Source organism: Cavia porcellus, unplaced genomic scaffold (assembly GCF_034190915.1).
Source record: "Cavia porcellus strain 051 isolate PalLab524CR breed Dunkin Hartley unplaced genomic scaffold, mCavPor4.1 scaffold_31, whole genome shotgun sequence".
NCBI classification, from domain to species: Eukaryota; Metazoa; Chordata; class Mammalia; order Rodentia; family Caviidae; genus Cavia; species Cavia porcellus.
In genome coordinates, this window is record NW_026947514.1 from 30,587,389 (window position 1) to 30,606,781 (window position 19,393).

The 19,393-nt window shown below is 38.4% G+C and overlaps 1 protein-coding gene across 26 annotated transcripts in view; it reads right to left on the minus strand.

Moving 5' to 3' along the window:
* The window catches only part of Sipa1l1 (signal induced proliferation associated 1 like 1), a 334,454-nt gene extending 316,511 nt beyond the window's left edge, over positions 1-17,943 (minus strand). For 17 of the 26 annotated variants that reach the window (XM_063241596.1, XM_063241594.1, XM_063241591.1 and 14 more), the window contains exon 1: positions 17,193-17,328. The gene's annotated coding sequence lies outside the window, so the exon portion shown is untranslated. Of the gene's footprint in view, positions 1-17,192; positions 17,331-17,818 lie in introns of those variants that run through there. The other 9 variants (XM_063241597.1, XM_063241592.1, XM_063241598.1 and 6 more) reach the window with 7 other exon arrangements.
* Between the last annotated feature and the right edge of the window lie 1,450 nt (positions 17,944-19,393).

Genomic DNA, 19,393 nt, shown 5'->3' on the forward strand with positions numbered 1-19,393 from the left:
TGAAATGCAGTGGACTCCACCAAGGACAAAAAAGACACAATATCTCTCCTGTCTTTGGCTTTACTCTCAACACATTCTTGCTAGCTTAACAGAATCCCTAAGTAACATAACCATTAAAATTACATTTAAATGCTCTTTATTTACAGGTATAAAAGCTCATTTCCTTAAGTCATTTACAATCTCACACTATTGATTCCTATTATATTATATATAGTACAAAAATTAGTATTATTTTAAATAGTTGCTATCATAGGTATCTGTTATTCATGGATCCCAGAATTATCTTCATTCCATTTTCACCTCAGTTTTCTACTGTGGAAAGCTCACTCTCCCAATATGGAACTTAAATACAGAAGCAAACTCACAAATTAAGGGTAGAAGGATTATATCTCTTGCCTTTCTGTAATACAGGCAGACATGATTTGTTTGGTTGCTCCAACCAGACACACGAAATGGAACTTTTTCAGAAGTCACATAAGAAAGAAGCAGCAAGTGGCAGAGTGTGCAGGGTGATTCTGGCTCAGGTTTTCCAATTCAGGGCATCGCCTCGACAGTCCTTCATAGGCCATTTCTATATTGTGCTCCTGGCAACAGTTTACAGAAACTCAGCATACAGCATTGTTCTTCAGCCAGCTAATGATGTGCTGGAGTATCGCGCTTAATAAAATCATTATCTGCTTATACTAAGTAGAATAGATCTTGTCTGTAACTAAAGATCCTGAATAATACAGACAGCAAATATTCTTTTCATTATTTCCACATATCAAGAGCTAATGATGAAAGAAACAAGTAACACAGAACATTACACTACAAAGTCCTTTGTCTCAGATTAGGACTCATCCACAATAAACATTTAATTCTTTCCTATATGTACTTCCTCATAAATTTCATCACTTTGCCATGCAAGAAGAAAACAGTTTTTGTTTAACTAATTTTCTATCAATAAAATGCCTAATGACAGTAAGTTGGCAAGATATTAGAGAACAGGATACAATAAACATCACTTTCTCTAACAGTACAAGTTTATGGAGATTCCTGCAGAGTTAGGTAGCATTTTCAGAACCTTCCCAAACTGCAAGTAAGGTGATTTCATGTTATGTGAATGGTGAAATGATCAACGCCTTATGCCACGGTACAACTTAATTCATAAAGCTGCAGTGAACTTTTCACTGATTTTCTCCATCTCTCAGAGTTACATAATCATATTAAAACCACTGACACATCAAGTAACTAAAATATGACACTATTATCTAACACCAAAAAGAGATAACACGGAGAAGTGATTATGCATGTTCAAATTATTTTCTTTGTATAAAGACACTGAGTTTCATAAAATCAGTTCCTAATGATAGAGAAAAAAATCAGTTGTTAGTAATATTGTTCTCTAAAATGGCAACAGAATCTTATAAAGGGCATTTAATGTCTGAGTAATCAAATTACTCTTCACTATTGAGCTGCACAAAATATTTTTCAGGTAATATTCAAAGCCAAAATTTTCTAAAAGATCACTTACATGTTCTAAAGTCAACTAATGATACTGATACTCATGCAGGTGTCTTAATGCTCTGCCAAATAGCAGTAGGTGTTTAATTCAGAAGAAAACACAAGTATGCATCAACTGTTATTCAAGACAAGTCTATTAATGTTAGCACTAACCAAGCTCTGGATCATCAGGCTTGAGACTGCAAGACCACATCCTCCACACCTGATGCTCTAAATTGCTTTTATCTAACACTCACACTGAGCTTTTCCTCTGATGATAGAAAACAAGAACACAAAAAGGTGAACACATAAAACTGTATTTTCCGGGAGCTGGGGATTTAATTTGGCAGCACAAATGCCTACCTGGCAAGAGCACAATTGTGAGTTCGATCCCTGGTTCCAAACAAACAAAAAAACTGTATTTTCCTCTAAGGACTGGGCAACTTAGTTTGTTGAAGAATAACTCAGAACTTGGCTACTTCAAAACAAAATTTTAGAAACAATAACTTCATTGAGTGTCAGCAAAGTCACTAAAATGAACACTGAGCTTTACTATGATTATACATGTACCATATATGTGCTCTGGAGGCATCTGCCCCACCCTCTTTTTAAGAAATAAAGTATGTCTAAACTAGAAATGAGACGTGGCCTATTTTGACTGTTTTGTTTCTCTTATTTAGAATAAGAGAAACAATCTCAATCAATCTCCTTATATATATAAGAATCTGATGCTCATAAAAAGATGTTCAACATCATTAGTCACTAAGAAAATGTCAATCATTCACACCCATTACGATAGCTAAAATAAAAAGGCAGACAATAAAAAGCCAGACAGTCACAAGTATTGGAAAGGATGTAGAGAAACTGGAACCCTTATACATTGCTAGTGGGAATATAAAATTTGAAAGGCAGCCTGGCAATTCTTCAAAAAGTTAAACTATGTATATTCCCGTATTACTATACAAGGGAGCAATTCCATACCCAAAGAGAAATGAAAACATATGTGAATAAAAACTTATACATGAATAGCAGCATTATTCTTAATAGTCAAAATGTAGAAAAACCACAAATGTCCATCAAATGCTGAATAAACAGTATTATCTCTATATGAAAAACCATTAGTTAACAATAAAGAGCTAAAGTACTATACTGATACGCTTGCTACATTATATATGAACGTTGAAAAGAGCATGAAAGTGAAAGCCAATCACACAAAAGACCACACATTAAATAAATCATACATTTAAAATGCCCAAAATAGGTGAATTTATAGAATCAGAAAGTACATTAGTGATTAGTAAAGAAGATGGGTCATAAAAGATCATGGAATTTGAGATGAACAAAATGTCCTAAAATTGACTGTGTTGATGGTTTCACATGTAAAGAAACTAAGAGCAACTGAGGATATGCTTCGAATGGGTTATAACTTTATAAAATCTGGCTTTTTTTCCAATAGTCATAAGTAATTATATTGACTTCAGAAGTCATTTCTATTTTTGCTAATCAGCATTATCTGCAAATCACAATTTTTGTTTTGTGCAGTTTTCCACCAACCTGCATGAAATACTACTCCATTTTAGAATTCGAGTGCCCCTGGAGCATATCATCTTTTCTCTGGGTTTCAAAATGCTCCTTTGTAAAGATCTAGGCCACGAAGAGTCCCTTACACAATGTCCATTATAACTGAATTCCAAAACACAGCACAGGTCTGACCCATGGCTCACGTCAGCCACAAACAGTTCACAGACAGTCTGTTGAGTGAATGATGACTATTCAGGTAATATTTGAGAACATCCTTGGTAGATTAATAGCAGATGGATCAAGGTGAGATTGTGACATGGCCATAAGGGACTTGAGATTACTGCAGTGTACAGCATTAATAAAAAGATAACTCTCAGACAACACCAGCAGTTACACATGAAAAATCTGTAACCTGAAAACAAGAAAAACTACTCAGGTGGCTAACTGCTGCAAAGGAAATCCAAAACTAGGAGCATGAATATCCGAGGCATCAGGAATTGACTTCATTAACTCACTTAGAAGGCACACCATGGCTCTGTTCAGCCACCAGAGTTTAACAATATTCTCCAAAATTAACCTTTGCTCCTAACATTAAATAAAACTAAATACTAAAGCAAACAAGAAATTAAACTAAAACCACCCCAGCTTTGTTATTAAATTGCCAAAAAGCGTTATCTAATAAACCAAAGCGCAAAACCTTGAGGATTTATTTAACATGAAAGAAAGTCTCAAATATTTGCTTTGGAGATACCTTGAATATAAAAACCTAAAGAAGCATAAACTGGATTCAATAAACATGCAAAGCCCACAAATCAATAGAAAAGTTAAGGTATTAAAAGTGCCCTTCAGTTAACCAAAAGTTAACTTTTATAGTGGTTTTAATTCTGTTTGATCAACTAGATGTGCTTTCTAGAAGCACACTTGAAGCAGCCAAGACTAAGCTTATACTGGCTTTTGTATTTTCAATTAATTTCACTTCCATTAACCTTTTAGTAAAAATGTGTAAATTTCTGATGTGTCCCAGGTTCTTAAAAGACATTTATTTCAAAACAAGGCAGATGCTGAGGTGATTACAGCATGATAATTTTCGGGCTATAGGTGAAAGTCAATGACAGGATGAAAACTTCACATCAGAATTCACACTGCAAGATGAAAAAGAAAGCATTTCACTGCAGAAAATAAATGTCTCGGGTTTCCTGTATTGCCCAAGTTGGGAAACAAAGATGTTCCGATCACCAAAAAAAAAAAAAAAAAAAGTCATTATTACCAACTCTGCAAAGATTAGCTTCACCACAGCTACAAATAATTACATTTCATCTAGCTAATCAAACAAGAAACTTTGCAACCTTAAGAGTTCCCAGGCAAGTATGAACCCATTTGCAACTTAGTTCCAAGCATCACGATTAAGTTCAGCTGGTCAGAGACAACTATTACCTAAATGGCACAGCAAATGAGGCAGTTAAATATATTACCCAAGACCTTTCTCTAGAACTTAAAGATACCTGCTCATTTTCACCTCCTAAAAGTTCACCCCTCTATCATCTAACTTTTCTCAGTGAAACCAGCAATAGATGAATAAAACTATGCCTGAATCCCCTGGCGACATGCAAACAAACAAACATCTGAAAGTTAAGTAAGGACTCTTTCTAAGGTTCCATTTCCTATCTGTTCAATGTCCATATCATGTCAAAGAAATTTCATGATGACCAAATGAGATGGCAAAAGAAAAGAAGCTTCACATAGGAAGAATTTATTGTTGCAGGTTGGTAAAAAACCAAGTACTATGGACTTCATTCTGACTGGCCAAAATTCTACAACAAATATAGGGGAGAAAGGACAACATAAATGGATCGTGTGACAGACTTGGGAAACTTACACCATAATTAAAAACATAAAAATGGTTCATGACTGTCTATCACAGCACAAGAATCAAGAACTGCACACCAAGATAAAAATTATACCAGTACACACTCATTGGAGAAATGGAGAGCTTGTATCATGAGCACAGAACAGTGTTTAAAACAAATTACCAGTTTAACTAACAGGATAGTGGCCATAACTACCTTATTATAAGTACACAGATTTTCTGGCATTATCAACAATAAATCACTCTACTCATACAGCCCAAACATGACTAGACCTATTCCACTCCTAAAATTTGACTGCACTCTTACCATACAAGTGCCACTACATACACTGAAGACTCATTCAATGCATGGTTCCTTTTCAAACAAGAAATGAAAGGTGATGATTGGATAAAGTACACAGTTACAAGCCCTATAACAAAAAGCAAAGTCACTAAACAGTACGCTAATCAGCTCACCAGCCAAGAATTAATGCCAAAGTGCCCATTCCACTGAAACAAATAAACATGCAAAATGAACCACATTCCTAAAGAATCTATTTTATACTACCTAAAGAGAAATCACAGGATTTTACCTGTCTGCATTTTCCCCTAGACATATCCCAGGAAGGTAAAACCAAAACTTCATACTGCCATATAACACAGGCACTCAAAAATGTGGCAAACAAATAAGATACTCATTGGACCTTAGATTAGAAGTGTCATCTGATTTCAACTTCTCAAGCCTCATTCTGACTGAACTTCCAAGGTGGCAATTGAGAATCTGTGTGCCTAAAATGCTCCTCAGATGATTCTGATACTCCCCATGGAGACTGAGAACCACTAATATAACTCCTCCTAACTGACTCTCCATGAATTATCTGAACATCCTGTACAATGACTCTGTCCAAGAATGACCTGGCCTTGCACATGAGCACTTCTAACAATGGGGAGTGTGATCCCTCACACATCTACTAGAAGTCTTTTTTTAATGTTAATTCAAATATTTGTATTTAACCTACTTACTGTGTTACAATCCATAACCAACTCTCTGTTTTCCCCAATATGAGGAACTTCATCAAGGGATAACATCTCTTGTGAGTCTTTTCTTAGCTAGATATGTTTGATAACTATGTATTAATTATTAAACATGAGGTTCTTCAAGTAAACAACACAGAACAACCAAATTTTAGAAAAGAGAAAAATCAGAATGAATTATAACCAGAAGACCTCAATGAAGGAAGCAGATCTTTAACGATGAGAAAGAAAGAGGTAAGAGTAGGGTTTGGAGCTCTGGCATGGCATCAAAAGGGATAAGGCAGATAAGGTAGTGTTACAGAGCATGAGATGCTGGAAAGAGGATAATAAAAAGGCAATAGCTGCGCAGCTTGGTAGAAGTTCACATAATTTTAAGTTAGTAGACCTAAAACATAAAGGTTCAAAGAAATCAGAATAATCAGTCAAGGGAGAAAGCAGAACATCAGCATATGAAGGCAAAGACAATAGGTGTGAGAAGCCAAAGAAACCAGATAAACAGAAAGAGAAAGAAAGTCAAACAAGCAGGAGAGTGCTGAATTTGACATGGCAAATTATTAGACTCATTTACTGCAAAAGAGGAGCACAATTACTTGTGGGGTACGTTAACAAGATGGCCCTGATAATGGGCAGCAGGAGTCAAGGTAGCCAGAAGGACACCGCAACAACCACTTAGACATAAAAATTATGGGTCTGCTCTAAGACGGTGGTATGAAGGGTAACAGGAAAAGTTGAAAATGAAAATTAATTTAAGGGAAAAACAGTGAGACTTAGTCACAGATCAGACCGAAAGTAAAAGAACAGGAATATACCGTCTAAAATATACCTGAAAAATACAAGGGGAAGCAGTACAATGCTCAGGTAAAGAAGACAATTATGCAATCATATGTCCTGAGAGGATGTATGGATTAGTGACAGGGAGCTTTGATTTTGTTTATGAAAGTTTCAAAGTTCACTCCCAATTCCACATACTGAATATTCCTATTTTCTTTGGTCCTACCCAATGTATAGTTTCTATGTCAGCAGACAGGGAATATCTGGCTTTAAATTTGCAATCTCCAACTTTTTTACCAAAGTTAAAGTGCTTGCAAAAATGTGCTTTCACAAAGTTAGGTGAAAGACACCAGTCACAAAATGTCCCACACTTTATGATCTCACATGAAACCTTAGAATAGGTAGTATCTATTTCTGTCCAGAAAAACAGAAAGTAGATTCATGGTACCTTAGGGCTTGCGGGGCAGGGAGGAGGAGTGGAGATGGAAAGAAATGGAGAAAAAGTGGAAATGAATTTGGAGTTTCTTTTGGAGGTGATAAAAATGTTCTAAAATTGTTTATGAAGGTGGCTGCATGCTACATGCAGTGGGTTTGTCCACTTTATGTGGGAAAAGTACATGGAATTATAACTCAATAAAGCCGTTATTTTTAAAAACTTTATAGGATAAATACTTTGACTTCAGACACAAAGAACATATCCTAGTAAAAATGACTATGATATCTGTATTCAAATAGTAAATCATCAGATGATTTAGAAAACAAAAGATAGTTTAGGAAAACTAAGTCAGTCAGCTCTTTATAAGGAGAAAAAAATTAAGCAAAGAAAAGATAGACTTAAAAAGTTCTTAACACTATCTAGATGTGGGCCAGGAGGAGAACCAAGAAGCTAACACCTTCCTATGAGCCAGCAGCAGTTCTGTCCCAGGAGGAGAAGCCGACCCCTTCCTGTGAGCCAGACAGCTCAAGGGCCGGGAGACAAGAGCCGAGCCCCACCCTTCACACCCAAGCAATTGACTGACTCAGAAAAATACAGGCCGAGACAATAGCTACTAAAATAAGAAAACAACTTATTGCTTGTATTGTTTGACTTTGCAGACCTAAAACTGGTAGTCTGAGCATCTATTTAAAGGATAACAACATGCAATACAGCAACTACAGGGGATTTCCTTCTGAAGGTGGTAGCCATTATTAATTCCCTATTATCTTGCTTTAAAGCACTGTATGGTTTTCCAAAAAAAGGAAAAAGCAACTTACAAAAAGGCCATTAATAATATTAATACATTTCAGGTTGAAAAATAACTGTGGGAATAAGCCATACTTTACCAAGAAAACACTATAATCTAAATCTTCTAAAATGAACTTCAAGAAAGAACATAGTATGAGTTTTCAAGAACTATGTCAAGTAACATTATACTGCATATCTACAGTTGAGTTTCTTAGAAACTGAAATATAATGCACACTAAGCAAATTCCAAGAAGAGCAAAAGATTATGAAATTTAACAAATATTGGAGAGATGGGTAAACCCATTTTATAAATCTGGGCATCTAACCAAAACCCTAACATAAAGTGAGGTCCTCTTGGTTGACAGGTATCAGAGAGCTGTCCAAATTACTCTCTGCCTGCTCAAGATCTACTACAAAACAGCTCTTGCTCCCTTGACATGTTACTCCTTCATTTTTAAGGCCATTACCGCTCTTTCAACTGAATACCCAGAATATAAAATATCCAAACAACTATCCTTCAACAGCTCTATTTACTAAACATGAACATAGGTTCTCACACACTTCTACCTTCTTCTTCCTAAATCACACACCAATTTAAGAGGGACACAGTAATGTCTAATGGAATCTTGGTGACCAGTGAGTGACAGGACTAGGAGGATAATAAAAAATAAAAAACTGCCTAAGGACTAGAAAAACCAAGAACTGCTATCAACCTTATGTCAGAAGAGATGGTAACAGAATGAACTAAAACTGTGGGACTATACAATAGGCAAGTAACATTCCCAGGATACCATATTTTATTACTTCTGAGGAAAGGAAAGCCTTAATAAACTGAATGAAAGACTAATGCTTTCAACATCTTTACTCAATCTTAAATTTTAAATCAATAGGTTCAAATGCATTTTATGTATTTCATCTGCCTATAAAAAATTTTACATGATTTAAAAAGCTAAAAGTATATAAATAGATATTCTGGATTAAAATCATGGTGTGTATGGCCTCCATAATAAATCTGACCACTAGAGTATAAATTGATAACTGATTCAAGTTATAGAAAGTCTAAAATAGTAAAGAATTTAGGAAAGTGTCACTTTTTTTTTTTTTAACTACAATATCCTTCCACCTTTACAACTACTTTGATCGGTTGTTAATTAGAGAGGCAAGTCCAGTGCCACATTCCCAAACAGTGGCTTTACACAAAATAAAGTCCTCAAACAGCCTAGAGAGAACCAAAACATCAATTTGTCCTAGAAGCTATCCAGGAATCACAGAATGGCTCAAAGAGAAACACCTACTGTGAAAGAAAGCAGGCTTCAGAGGGCATATGCTAACTTTCTACAATATGCATGTTAAATAGTTCAATAAATTACAAAATACATACAATGGTATATAAGTCTTCTTTCCAGAAATAATACCACCCCACAGGACATAGTTTTAGGAGTTTTATCTTATGTTTCATTTTTTTTTCTTATTTGACCTCAAGAATTCTGACGATAGACACTTTCTGTTTGACAGGTAAGAAACCTGAAGCTCGTGAAGGACAGCATTAATTACTAGAAAACTATGAGTTAGTTATGTAAGAGCAGAAACTATGTATCCTTATTCACAGTAAGTAGCCACCAGCCTCTAGCATATAATGAGATTACATAAATACTTAGGGAATAAGTCATTAGAGACCCACTGTTGCAGACACAAATTTATCTAGTCACCACTAAATAAATCTTATGACAGGCCTAATGTATGCAGGCATATTACATTTTCCATCACAAAAATTCTATCAACATTTTAAAGGATATAGCCAATCAAAATATTCTCCATATTTTCATTAAAAAAGTGAAAAAGGAGCACACCTGTATACCCAGCTACTTAGCAAGCTGAGGCAGAAGCATCACCTAAGTCCAAAAGTTCAAACCTGCCTGGGCAACATGGCAAAGCCATTATCAAAGAAAAAAAAAAAAAAAGACAAGAAAGTATCTTAAGTAGCCTATATAACTTACTAAGCCAGTTAATTAATTTGCTGTTTTCAATTCCTCTTCTTCATTTCTGCTATACAATGCAGCGAGATAAATTTGCTATTATTTATAAAAAATAAATTAAAAAAAATAATGATGTAGCTGAGTACTCTACCTACATATGTGGTCCACTACAATTTATTTATTTATTTATTTATTTATTTTGTCTTTTTCCTTTTTATCGGTACTGGGGATCGAACTCACGACTGCCTGCTTGCAAGGCAGGTGCTTATGCCGCTGAGCTAAACCTCCAGCCCCAGGTCCACTACAATTTAAACAGGTGATACAGGAAATCAGAAACAACTGGCATGAAATAGAAAGGACAACTCTGTGCCAAAGAAAAAAAAAGTATTACAGGTGACTATTCTTATGACAATTGACCCAAATGACAATCTTGAGATTACTATTAAAGGCTTTCCTTAAAGACCTCAGTGCATCACTGTGACAAATGTGGCAGATGGTAATGGGCGCTAATATCCACTGAGCTACACAGTCAGTCTTCAAGATCAATTCCAGGTCCTTTTAGAGGCTTCCCCAATCCAATGACCTCCATATCTGTGAAAGCACTTTACAAACCATGAAATGCTAGACACTTAACTCTTACTACATTGCTTGACAGTTGGCAGCCTCATATACAATTTGCCATTTAAATCACCTTATTTCATTTTTATGTGGTCTCCCCTTCTAAAAATGAAAAATTATTTGATGTGTTTTGCATGATCCCTATCCCTCAACATCTGGAACAGCATCACTTAAATATGTCACTTACACTCAATTTCAAAACATTACAAAGCTAAACCAATCAAAAATAGTATGGTACTGATATAAACTAAAACAAACTGATGGAATAGAGAGAGGCCAGAAACAAAGCCACAAATACACAGCCAAAGTATCTCACCAAGGATGTCGGACACCACACCTGGTTTCATTCTGAGGTTCTTCAAAATACACTTCTGACTGGTTATCCTGTGTACTGCCCCAGAGGATGCTGTGATTCACTACCCTCTCTATTTATTCCGTCATTTCCTCCCCAAAACACATTCTATCAAAACCAAAAAAGAAAAAAAAAAACTATTTTAAAAACACTGTTTTGAAAACAGCCCCCACAATAACTCCACCAAAAATGATTATGCTGAGGTTCCCAAATGTTTAATGAGCCTTTCTGTGAATCCTAGAGCTCTCCATAACCAATCACCTATCTATGCAAATATTTTTTATGCAATCATATCTAATTTCCTATTACAAAGGATCAGCACTAAGATCCTAATTTTAAAAATAAAACAGTAAAACTCTCTTAACAGAATAAAAGGCATTTCTCAAACTGAAAAGAGTCAGCAACCACAAGCAGCCTCTTAAATCCAGAGCTTCAACTTGTGATCCTCCTGACTGGTTTCCCAGAGTCCTGGGGTATGTGTACTATTATACCAGACTCAGGCTCTCTTCTTATACATGGGTAAGACAGTTCAATTAGCAGCAGCTTCTGCCAGAACTAAAAAGAAACTTATAAAAATAAATGGTCAGCTGAGTCTGGGAACTAGAGACTATGAAAGGAAATCTGCAAGGCACTCAGAATACATCAAACTATCTGGTATCTGCCCAAAAATTTAGAATATGAAGATAAATCACAGAAAGATAACATAAGGAGTAAAGTAAAAGCTACTGATCAGGGCTGGACATATAGGGTATTTGGCTAACATACACAAAACCCTGAATTCAATCTTTAGGGGGTGGGGGCTGCTATTCCAGGCAGGTGAGCTTGGCCTGCTTGCCAGGCAGGTGCTTACTACTACCACTGAGCTAAATCCACAGCAAGGGTTCAATCTTGAACACTGGAAATGAAAAGATACTGACACTAACCATAGTCAACTCCTTGCTACAGAAACACAATCACTCAGCATGCAGCCTGCTGCTTTCTATTTATTAGCTTTCCTTTGAGCAGATCAGAACTCATTATATAGCAAGATGATGAATCATGAAAACAGTGATTCTATCTGTTCTTAGGTTTGGTAAAATGCTTTATGGAAAAAGTAGAAAAAGGAAAGTCTAAACAAAATTAACTTTTTGTTTAGACTGAAAATTTCATTCAACCAACACCTTCTCAAGCCCCACTGGGGGAGGGAGCAGGGCTGGATGTCTTATCTCTTTGGGTTGCCTTCCAGTGATCTGTGTTTGTATAAACTAGCAACTCTTTCTACCCAAGCTAACATTTCTCAACAAGCATACATTCTCCTGCTTCTCCTAAATTGGAAAAAAGGAAATTCAAATATTATATGATTGCCAGTTTCCCACAATTTAAAGTTAGGCATACTACAATCCTAATTAAGAGAACTTAATGCAACATTACAAGTAATAAATTAGAAATTTATAGGGTAGAAATTCTCATCCCAGATCTCCAGAGAAGCAGAAAAACAACTGTGGCTTTGCCTGACTTTGTAACACACTGCCGTTTACAAAAGCCCTGGTTTAAAAATAAATTTTTTTTAAAAAGCCCCTTACGTCCCTCCATCTCATGTCTCATCTCTTTAGATCTTTAAGAAAACTCTCATTCTCTCTGGGGTTCTTTTCTTTTCTTTTCTTTTCTTTTCTTTTTTTTTTGGCCTTTTTCTTTTTTATCGGTACCAGGATCGAACTCACAGACTGCCTGCTTGCAAGGCAGGCTCTTATAACGCTGAGCTAAATCCCCCGCCCCCTGGGGTTATTTTCTTAATCCAGGCCAAAATGAAAGGAGAAAATAGATGAGAAGTGACTGACAAAGATTCCTCTACCCTCAAAAGATCTACCCAAATGCTTTTTCTTACCCTCTTAATTGCAAATCAAAATGTACTATCATTCTGTCACTCAAAATTATCTGTGTCTGAGGGATCCAGAGCCGTGAGATTTCTTACGATGTTTCCATGATTCACTCCACAGTTTATCAAAAGACCACCAAAAGGATAAATGAACTATCATCCAAAAATTATCACATTTGAAAAGCAAAATGTTATACAAGTGTGTAAGTTTTTAGTTTTTATTAACTAGGTATAGAAAACTAAAAGCAAACCTGCAATGCAGTCAATTTATTTCCTACACTAAAAACTAAGCACAACAAATAGAAAGATGGATTGTGGAGGGGCTGGGGATTTAGCTCAGCGGCATAAGCACGTGCCTTGCAAGCAGGCAGTCGTGAATTCAATCCCTGGTACCGATAAAAAGGAAAAAGACCAAAAAAAAAAGATGGATTGTGAATCTCAAGAGATGCAGCACTTGACACAAACTTCTCTGAACCAAGCAAGACGACAGTAATGAGTACTGCCATACAAGTCAGTAGCATTTTCAACAGGAAGCTCCTCCATGTTCCTGGTTAGCATGCAACTGTCCCTGCACCTGAGTGCCCCACCTCTACCCTCAGTTAGCTGAGGGAGATATCAAAGCTGCCACTGCACCAGAAACAAGGAAGGTTACTTTTGCAAATGAGAACAAGTTTAGGAAGAGAAAAAAAATGTGAACTAAAATATACCTACCAAAGCAAGTTTGCCGTGCTCCCAGTGAATATTTGTTAAATAAAAAAAAAAAAAACCTAAAGTGTCTACTGTGTAGAAATTCATTTCTTGTTCTGTAACTCTGCAACCTGAGAAACTCCAAAGCTTTGCTACCAAAATTATATCAATGCCATTTTCATACTAACTGTAAATTGTTTAAGTTTTGCTCCTCTTAATTTTAGTTATTTCATAAACACTGAATATTTAAGAGGGGTAGGACTAGTAAAGACACTTTCATGCGGTAGACTTCAAGGAAGAAAAATATAGGGAACAAATAAACCTATTTAATATGGAAACCTATCTTCCAATTAGTCTGATCACAGACTATTTCTATAACTTTCAAAAAGTTACTTCAACTTTCTGGGCCCCAGGTTTATTTATAAACTGGAATGGAATGAACTATCCTCAAAATCCCTTCTAATTTCAATGACCTATGAATCTGTTCATAAAGTAAGAAAATGCAATTGCAAATCAGACTTTGAGATTTACAAAGTACAATACTTTCATACATATATACTCATTAATCTTTGTTGCAAAGCTATAAAACAAGTTGTGTGCTCATCTCTGCAGAAAAAGACGGTAACACTCAGAAAAAAAGAGATCAATTATTTTTTAAGACTACCACATTATTTCAAACTTTTTAAAGAAATTAAAATCCAGAAGTAATTGCGTGTTCTGCAGAATCTTAACAGGGGCATCAGAGCATCAAAATATGAATCCAAGATAGGTTACTGCAAGCAACTCCCCTGGACCCACAGTTCCACAAGGCCACACTCTTTGGCTCTCCATTAAAATTACAAAAATCAACAACACACCTTCCAATTGGCAGCACTCAATAAATATTGCTTGGCTTACCTCAAATTTAAAAAGCTAGAAATAAAGTGCAGTTATGAAAATAAATTTTTTATTTAAGTTTGAAATTTGAATTTCTGCAATTTAAGCCTACAGGAAGAAAGAAGCATGTTCTCTCAGGGCTCCAGCTCTTCCTTCTGGGAATGAATCTATTTGTGCTTCTCAGAGGAAAACCAATTTGGTCAGTGAACCAAAGGCTCAAATCTGAGATGTCACTTGAAAACTACTTCATTTACATATTGAGTAGGCCAAGAGAAAAGAGAGTAACAGGATTGGTAAGAGGTAAATAATCATGTTATCTTTAACCACTAAAATCTTTCCACTAAATTGGACAGATTCCAGATACTATGTTTATACCATGTCAGTTCTCCTGTTCCTGTTTCACTGCTCAAAGAGTTATTTTTTAAAGTCTTTTACTCAAAAATTCAAACAAGTGGCCCATGCTTGTAATCTCAGCACTCAGAAGACTGAGGCAGGAGGATCGCTGCAAATTTAAGACCAGTTTGAGCTACATAGTAAGTTCAGCACTAGTTGGACTATGCAAAGAGATCCTCAAACAAAACTCAGACTACAACTTAAAACACACACACACATCCATCATATCAAGATGCCCCAAAGTTTACATAACTGCTGATCTCAAGCAACCTTCAACTTGCAGCTTCTAAAGTTGCTGGAAGGCATTCTTTAAGAACTGTTTAAAAATCACGGTGAGATGATCCCAGGGAGAGGCAGAGGATGGTTAGGGCAGGGGGTATGTGAGGACTGGAGTGGAAATGATCAAATATGTCAAAATGATACCATTATTCTACACGGTTCCTAGGCACTAAGAATTTTTTAAAAAATTAAGATGAATACACTACAGTTACAAGTATAACTCAAAGCAAACGTAAAGTAAACACAAAAGTCAGAAAATACCAGTAAAAGAAGAGTTAGTTGAGTATGATGGTGCATGCCTGTAATCTCAGCACTCAAGCCGCTGATCATAGCAAGTTCAAGACCAGCCTGGAGTTTAAAGTGAGCTCAAGGCCAGCCTGAACTACACAGTGAGAGATCCTGTCTCAAAAAACAAAAGACAAAAAAAAAAAGTTAGATGAGCCTCAAAATATCATTTCAATGAGGTTCCTTGGAATTACTACCAAGGATTCAAGTCAACCCTGCCATAGACTCTTATAATGAAATCACAACTGACACTTCAAATTTGAAAATTTCACTGCACTAAAATCCTCATTTCAAGCTCCAGGAGCAGTACCAGGAACTGCAGAGAAACTAACAACAGCAACACCTACTGACTGTCTTCAGCCACTTGCTAAACTTGTTCTCTCAATCAACCACAGAAATTTAACAATGACAGTTTCGAGTCTTTTACTTAGTAACATCAATAAATTATCAGCGACACAAAAGCATTTACTCTCAAAATTTTGTGTTGCCACTAAGCATTTATGCACAAGCCATTACCCACATCATTTAAATGTACTGCTAACTGTTAATGTCAGTATAAATAACTTATTCTATGGGGAAAACGCTTTAATAATAATATCCTAGATAGCAACTGGGATGTCATGTCTATAGTTGGACACTTCAGTGACCATAAACTGCTGTACTTGTACCTTTTAATTGAGATCAATGATATTAACTTTATTCTGTATTACCCCAAGTTTTTTTTTTTTTTTTCCAAGCTTGGTAAAGTAGGCTAATTGTAGCTTTCAAAAAGTGAAACTGGGAAAGGTAAAATTTATTAAATCTGGATTACACAGAAAATTAAGACTGTTACTAAACTGGCTGCAGGGAGCTGCTAGGGGGGACTTAATCCTGTACTTTTCCAAAAGATTCAGACAGTCTCTGCCCTGGTAGATATTCCATATGAGAACAGGAAAAAGTTGATGCTTAACTCCCACAGAGTACCAGTATAAAAACAACGGCTTTAAAATTGAGTCAGAGTTTCAACATGAAAGACTTGCTTTATAAAGGAAACGCCAACCCCAGTTCATCCAGATAGACCTGGAGCCTGATGAAAGTCGACACCTTCACTCTGAAATTTGCATCGCATCATTGGCTTCAGCTTAAAAATATAATCGTTTAGTAGATACTAGGAAATTTCAATGAACGCTGCCTCTAAACTACTAGTCATGGGGGGAAAAAATCTATAAGGTAAACGCAGTCTAGGAAACATCCATCCCCAAAAGCTTTCCTTCGAAGATGAGAGCCAATAATTCTGTTAAACACCACCTCCCTGGTATCTGTTTTCTAAACTGTGAGCCCCCATGAAATTGCAATCTACCCACTTGTCCATCTAGAAATGGCCGTAAAGCAATTTAAGAAGCTTGTAAAATGCCTTTAAGGTCAGAAGATAAGTTGGAAACGGACGAAAGAAGAAAAGTTCTTTAAGCAGCACCCTCATGCCTCTCCAGCCCTTCGGTTTACTTCCTCCTAGGAAAACAGGCTTCAGCATCCCGGAGTTCACTTCCCAGACGCCTTAAAATGAAATTAACACCCTCGGGCCCCAGTCTGAACCTCTGCCTTGCCTTGGATGGAACTGCTCGGCCTGTCCCTTCCAGCATAACCTGCAAAGCTTTCACCCAGGTAACCAAAGGGCAAGAGTCTCAAAAGAAATCAGAGCAGCAAGGCAAGCCCAGCCTACCGACGCGGACGCCGGACTCCCGGCCTTTAGCAGAGGGCCCTCGGAGAGTTGCACAGAGCTGGATTCCGAGGTTCGTGCGCGCGCGCCGAGCTCGGGGGAGCCCGGACTCGCCCCCAGCCGGGCGGGCTGCGCTATCAGCACGAAACCAAATAGGAAATCAAACTTTCAGCGGCCTGCCGGTGTACTGATCAGGGCCCAAAACCCGAGCCCCAGCCAAAAAGACAGCGCAGGGGGCTGTCAGCAGTCTTGCACCCCAACTCCCGACCCAGACCCAGGACGCGGGGTCACTTACCGCTCCGTCCGGCCGCTCAATGCAACCGCGCTTCCCAGGCGCCTCCCTCGCGCGCTCTCCCTGGGGAGAAAGAGAAACAGTGCAGACTGTCGGCGCGCGCTTCCTCGCCGCCGCCTCTGCGGAGAACAGCGGGCGCACGGTGCCGAGCTGCGTAGGGGGCCCGCGGGAGGCGAGGGCGGAATCAGCCCAACTCCCGAGCCTGCTCTGAGGGTGCTCGGGAATGCAGGCTGCGAGCAGCCAGCGAGAGTAGGGGGCGGAGGTGCCCGGTCCCCGGGCATCAACTATTGTCTAGGCGCCCGGGCCCCCGCTCGCGCCACCCCCGAGGCGCAGCGCCCCTCATCCCACTCGCCGGCCTCCCACAGAAAGAGCCGAGGGAAGCGAACGCGGGCGGCGGGACGTCCGGGGTTCGAGGTGGCCGCGGGAGAGCGGAGGCGCTGCCGAGAGGGGGAGGGGACAGGTAACTGCCGCCCGGGACTGGAAGGCCTGGGAGGATCCGTGGGGGCAGGAAACGGGCAGGGAGCCACGGGGGCGTGAGGAGATGCAGTCAGTGGCTGTGGGGCGGCCTCTGGGGCCCAAACCTGGCCCTCCCTGCAACCCTCCTCCGGGGGGCTCGGCGCCGCACTGACTTTTCGCTCACTCGCTCACGCATGCACTGAACTCGTTCACAAAGTTGCCGGCGGTGGCGGCGCTGCGCTCGCCCTTCTCCTCCCTCTCCGCCTCCCACCTCCCGCCCCTCAGCCCATTGCTTTCCCTCCCTCAGTCCCTCCCAGTCAAATCTCGGGTGAGATCACCACGGGGCTGTTCTGTGCGGCGCGCAAATCTCGCGAGAGCAGCGACAGTTTGGCCCGCCAGCCTGGAGAAGTGAAAGGAGTTGGAGGAGGGTGGGAGAGCGTTGGAACTCCTGGTTGCCATGACAACGGCAAAGCCCTGGATTCCTGTCTCCCGCGGAGAGCCAAGACTGCAAATATGGGTGCAGTTTTCACCTGCCCCCTCCTCTACCCGACGCCCTAGCAGTTGAGGAAGGCGAGGGCTGCAAGAGGAAGGAAGATTTTTTAAAACCGATTCGAGAGGGTATGTTATAGTGTCTGGCCACACTTGACAAATGAGGCTGATTTTTAAAAAGGATCTGGGGCTATAGAAGCCAGCACATATCTGTACTTCCAAATTTCCACCACATATTCAGTTTATCTGCTCACTGCTTTTAATCTCATTCCCAGCCACACACAAAAACCTTACCATACCTTCCTCATTCCTACAACACCCACACACACGCCGCTCCTGCCTGGGCTTCTAGAGGAGCTGGCTGGTTCATCGTTGCGTTCTCAACGCCTCCACCAGCTTGGTGCACAGTAGGTCCTCCGTACTTCCCTTTGTTCCTACTCTTAAAAAGATCTGGGCTTAGTATGTAAGTTTCTGCACCGCAGTCACATTTTTTACTTCACTTCAAAATGACTCTTCATTTGTCCATACCATCTCCTCTTATCCTGGTTATAATTCCTACTTTCTCCATCTTTGTCTCGTAAAAACCCTATTCATTCAAGAGAGGGCTGTGGAAAACAAAGCTTTTTTTAAAAAAAACATTTAAACATTCTCAGACGCCTTTATCCCCATTCCAAATTGCTACTAAGGATGAAGATGAAATCTTTTCATCCTATTTCTTCATTCTATCGTGAAAACTTTTTGTGGAGGTATATATATATTGCCCAAATAAAACAGGTCCTATTAATAGAAGAGAGCTTAAACTTTAGATTTCAAAACAGGTGAGTCAAAATAGAGTCTATGGAATCTGAACTATATCTCAATATAAAATATAGATTCATCCCTGTACATTAATATGGGAAAACCATAGTTTAACTCAATCCCATAGAAGTAGAAATCTAACATATGAATCTAAGCACATATAGACTAAGCAGTTCTGACTCGTTTAAAAGTTATTTGCGAGCTTAAAGTCTATGGCAATAAAGTTTTTATATCAGAAATTTAAGTGGCACAATGTAAAAAACAATAAAGTCAAAAAACTAGAGTTTGAGTTCTGTACCTCTAACAGTTGTGTCTCCTTGAGAAGTCATTTAATCTTTGTTTATTATGTGTAAAATTAGGAAGTGGCCCACATGTTAAAGTTATTAAAGCTTTTCAAATTCTGTAACTCTTAGACCTATAAAAATTTCCAGTAAATAACAGATTATACCAAACAATAAAAA